This window comes from Lepidochelys olivacea (genome assembly GCF_965140295.1).
Source record: "Lepidochelys olivacea isolate rLepOli2 genome assembly, chromosome: 9".
NCBI classification, from domain to species: Eukaryota; Metazoa; Chordata; order Testudines; family Cheloniidae; genus Lepidochelys; species Lepidochelys olivacea.
This window is the reverse complement of record NC_140419.1, coordinates 31,428,772-31,434,377: the sequence shown is the minus strand read 5'-3', so window position 1 is coordinate 31,434,377 and position 5,606 is coordinate 31,428,772.

Sequence of the window (5,606 nt, the reverse complement as noted above, 5' to 3'; positions counted from 1 at the left end):
ATTGGAATATTTTATCAAAATTGTCTTCCTGTGCCTTCATATTACACAAAGTTGTTTCTACAACTTTTGAGGATATTAATAAAGAGTACTTTAAGAATCTCATCTCAGAATTTCATTTTCAGATCAGTTAGTTCTTTAACACTCCATTATAAATTGATCTTAAAGAATAAGCATGTGTGGAGGTAGGCTGCTTCTTACTATTGTAGAGAGCATTGTATTCCAAAGTGACAGGTAGGACACTCAACTTTCCTTGGGTAAGGAATTATTCTGTGGAGTTATTTTTTCATAATCATGAATAGCTCAATTACAATAATGAGTTTCCCATTTAGAAATGCTTCCAAGTGAGCATTATTTTTCTCTTAAAGAGTGCATCTTAAATTATGGCACATCCTTCTGTTTTTCAGCTACTGAAAAAAGTACACTAGAATTCAAAATTAATGAGGTGTGGGGTTCGTTTGTTTTTTGCTGTCTCAGTGGGCTATCATTCCCCCCGCCTTGTTCCCACAAAAAAAAAAAAACACCTAGGGCACCCCACCTGTACCCTACCCAGGGCTCAAAGAGTAACCCAATCAATTTAGTCACCCCCACCCTTTCCCTTCCGAGGGCTCAGGGTGTAAGGCACCTATCCTTACCCATGGGCTCAGGAAGAAACCTGGTCAATTTAAGTACTTGCCCTTTCCCTCAGGGCTTTACGGGTCTCCAGAATCTTTTCCCAGTGAGAGCTTTACGTAGCTGTGCTCTAAACATCTATTTATTCGCAACACACACAGAGATTTGCTTGGCATATGTATTCTTATGCTCACCACTCCCAATATACAGACAAAATTCACCTGATGGCCAGGTGGCCTCTCGTCTGGGGGTTCCAGCAATGCCTCTGCACATCACAGTTGTGCAGTGGTCAGTCTTTCAGCTTGATGTTAAATTCCAGTCTGGAGATGGTTCCCAAAGAGCATTTTTGTTGTTGTTGCAGTACATAAGTTTAGTGAAGTTAAAGGAGGTAGCTGGTTTTACCTATCACATTATTCAGTACCCCTAGGTAACAACATTTAACCAATCACGCACTGACACCTTTCTCTTCCCCGCTCAACTCTTTTTACATTTTATTTCTTATGCCCAAATTGTAACTTTGTTTGTGTAGATGGTCAGTGTAAATTATCTATTTTACCAATTCTTGGGGTCTTTGTTTCCTCCCTAAACTTCCCAGCTCCTGGGGGTGTCTACTTTACAACCCTTGGTGTGTTAATTCTTGTTAGGGGCATTCCTGAAATGGGGGCATCTTAGCAATAGTAGAGCATTTTTTCCTTAATTTTAGTGGTGAAATCCCTGAGTTTCACCCAAGGCTGGTTTAGTATGGGGTGAGTCAAATCTCAGGCCTACACCTTGGTTCCCTATTCCCTGCTGGGAGTGGGGGAAGCCACCTGGGGCTTCTTGCCTCCCTGTTCCCGGCCGGGAGTGTGGGGGAAGCCAACCGGGGCTTCTTGCCACTGGGGAGTGGAGTCCAGCTGCCCTGCCTAAATGCCCTGAAAATCCCACCAGTTGCCCATCTGTATCCTAGGGCACCCAAATAGCTTTGAAAATCTGTCCCAGTTAGATCATCTTCTAGTCTGACTGTATAACATAGGCCATAGTACTTCATTCAGTTACCCTAGTATTTGCCCCATAACTTGTGTATAATTAAAGCATATCTACCAAAAAGACATCCTGTCTTGATTTGAAGATTTCAAGAGACAGCAAATCTATCATGTCCCTGGGTAGTTTGTTCCAATGGTTAATCACCCTTACTGTTTGGCTTGGTTTGTTGGTGGGTTTTTTAAAGAAAACTAGTTTTTAATAATTAGTGTAGTACCAAATCAAAGTGCATTACATCTATATAGTTACCTTTATCAACCAAACCTGTAATCTCAAAGAATTAAATCAGGTTTGTTTGACAAGACACATTTTCCATAAAACAGTGTAGACTGACATTAATCATATTCTCATCCATTAATTCTTAACTAAATCCTCTGTCAGCTTTTCCATTTTTCCCCAGGATTGATGTCTGGCTAATCAGCCTACAATTATCCGGATCATCTTGCACTTTTTAAATATTGACACAACATTAGCACTCTTTCAGTCTCCCGGAATTTCTGCAGTATTTCAAGAGTTTATTTAAATATGAACATAAGTAGATCAGAGGTCTCCTCAGCCAACTTTTTTTAGGACTCTTGGCTGCCAGTTATCTGGGCCTGACATAAAAATGTTTATCCCAAGTAGCTTAACATCCTCACTTTCTAATCTACTGGAAAACAGTTAATTGTCCTTGTGTGATATGAGTAGATCAACATGCTTTTTACCAAATATCAAACACATTTATTAAACACTCTGCTTTTTCTGCATTAACAGTTTTATCCTTTTCCATCTATTAATGGGCCTGTAGCATGGTTAGAATTTATTTGGTATAAGATGTACTTAATAGTTCTGCTAGCTGTGGATTTTTTTCCCTGATGTTGTTAGCTTCCCTTATCAATTTTCTACACTTGTAGCTTATTTATAGTGTTTGTAATCTACTTTACATGTTTTACATTTGTTATATCTTATTTTTAATAGCTGCCTTCACTTCCTCTCTTAACCAGGACAGGCTGTTTAACACTACACAAAAACACTGTGTGTTGTTCAGTACTTTGTGCCAGAATAGGGCTATCCATCTCTAGATATTAAATGTTCTGCTCTGGTAAATTTCTTTCAAGGTGGAAAATCATACCTAGTTTATGCCCAAATGGACCATTATCTCAATAATGTTCATTTTAGATGAAGAGCTACAATGTAGGTAGGTTCTTCAATGTCAAAGTGACAAATCAGACTGCTACATATGAAACCCTGGAGTCTATTGTTCAGGCCTTGCTAAACATTCTCCTTACATGCTTCTATTGAGAGCATTCTCAAAAAGGGATCAGGCAGATAACAAATACATAAAATCTAGCCATGTGAGGCAGATCTGAATGAGGAGTCTAAACTATTTGGAACTTAGAACATAAGAGTGGCCATACTGGGTCAGTCCAAAGGTCCATCTAGCCCAGTATCCTGTCTTCTGACTGTGGCCAATGTCAGGTGCCCCAGAGGGAATGAACAGTGCAGATAATCATAAAGTGATCCATCCCCTGTTGCCTATTCCCAGCCTCTGGCAAACAATCTTGTTTGGCCTTAGCTCAAAGATGGGAAGCAGTGGCTGCCTCCCGTCATCTCCTATGTTAGCTGATTACTTTGTTTTTGACATTTAACTCACTTGATTTGTCTCTTATCATTTTAGAACCCTTGTGGGGACACTTTCTGGTACTGGTGAATAATTAAAATTCTGTTTCAACACCTTTCGACTTATACCCTTCTGCGAGTGCATTATCTTTATTACATACCCTGAGAGAATTCATAAGTATTTCTTCATACTCTTTAAAGCTAAATGCCAGTAGATTATTTTTTTTCTCTTCAATGCCTTCTGCAGCTTCTCTCTACATGCACAGAAAGGATGCTTGTTGCTGCACAGGGGGAATGTAGTTTCAGCTTGCTTCCAAGGTGGTTGAGGAGAGGCTGTAGCCCTGCTCCATCTGAGCACAAGAACTGCAAATTTTTTGTGGGAGGGAGGCTTCCTGTGGGTTCCCCTGCACACACCCCGCGCCCCACCCCCCCAAGTTCCTTTCCGCTTCCCTAATTATCATGGCGAGCTAACCACATGACCCTCACTGAGACTATCATCCCACCAACATTTGTCAAGACTGGAAAGATAGTCAATACAAACTTAGTATTTAAACAGTTCTTGACATTTTATCTGGAATGATCTAAAGCCCTTAAATCCAATCCAACTTCTTGTTTCCTTTTTAAACAACACACAGGCTGTATCATAATGAAAAGGATTGTCCAAACAGCTCTTTTAATTGTATTTTACTGCTGCGGCTTGGCAGATCTGCAGTTCATGTGAATCATGACAACCTGGCTCAATCTGAGGCATAATAGTTTTCTATTCCTTTTCTTTATAGGACTGCTTTTAAAACCTTTCCATTTCTTTTAAAGCGGGTACTATAAATACTTGCGCCTTGTTTAATAAATGGATCCTTGATATCTTGCTAGTTTTTTTTATGGGCATCCTCTGTGATTAATTCTTTAGCAGCTTCCGCACAGATTATCTGGATTTCAATTTCCTGTCTTTTCTACCTTCTTGTTTTTTAAAGTGTAGTTCCACAACAGAGCCTTCAGTATTGTCTCTGTATAGTAGAAGGATGTCTAAATTATATTATGGTCACTTGCTCTGTGGCTCAACCACAGCTCTACTCTCATTAGCTATCAAAAGTTAATATATGGTCCCCCCAAGATATGGTCTCCAATGTGATGTTCAAGTAGATAATGTTCAAGTAGCTGGTGTGCTATTACTATTCTAGTAGATTTAGTGACCTCTGTTTCTCCATGAAATGGACCTCATATCACTGTTATGAGGTGACAACTGGTACTGCTACTCCACTATTACATGAATAAAACTCTGCTTGTGGGAGCTGCTGATGCTAGCTGGATTACTTAAGTGAGCTAGCAAGACTCATTTCACAGGTAAGGATTAAATTTCATTGTGTTTTTGGCTCTACCAGCCCATTGACCTTGCAGTGAGATACCAGAAAACCAGTAGGCAATTCTGTTTGAGCACTACTCACTTTCCTCTAGCTTCCCAGTCTCCATTTTGTCCTTCATCAAAATAATTAAAATCTGCACAGCTCCATCTGAAGAGTCCTGGCTCACCAGTGTTCCGAAGCTGTGGGTGAGTTTCTTCAGGGGAGAGAGAGAGAAGGATCGGCAACGACAAGCATCGCCAGTGAGAGAAAACTAAATGTCGTAAACAAATCATGGCACTCCTGTGAGGAATTAGTCTTAGAGCTTGTGTACAGAGGAAAGCTTTATGTGGTATAGTTTAAACCAATATTCCTGTGTGGACATTCTTATTCTGGTATAAGAATAGCTTTTTCCAGTTCAGTTTAAACCCCTTCCAAAGTGACAAATAACCTAAACTGAAAAAGGCACTCAGATATATCAGAATAAGTATCCATGCAGAGAATTGTACTTGTATAACTTGGTTTTAAATTCACATCTTAGCCTTGTAGAGGTGTAACTTTTCTGGGTATTCAGGCACTCGGTTATTCATGATTCAGTAGGACAGTTAGATGCTAAGCAGTCATCTTAAAATAACAAACTCAGATTGAGTGCTAGAGCTTCTGAAGACTCTTTCTCCCTCCTTTACAATTTCTCAAACAGGTAATCTTTGCATTCCTTCCTATTAGACTTCACTTAGGTCTGAATGAGACAAAATTAAATGAGCCTTTATCTGCCTTTAGCATTCCTTAGCTTCATGCTGAGATCTGTAAAACTAATCAGTGTTCATGGCTGATACTCTACATAACAGGTGTTGTGTTATGACTTCTACAGATCTCTGCAAAGAGCCATCCACCTAGAGTACTTCGTACTGAAAACTTTTTAAACTTGCTATTGACCTTTGCTAGTAACATGGTTCACTGCTTTTCTGGGCAAGAAGCCTGACCAACACTGGATGATATGTTACTGAACCATTGCAATACAGTGCTCAGTCAAGTCATGTT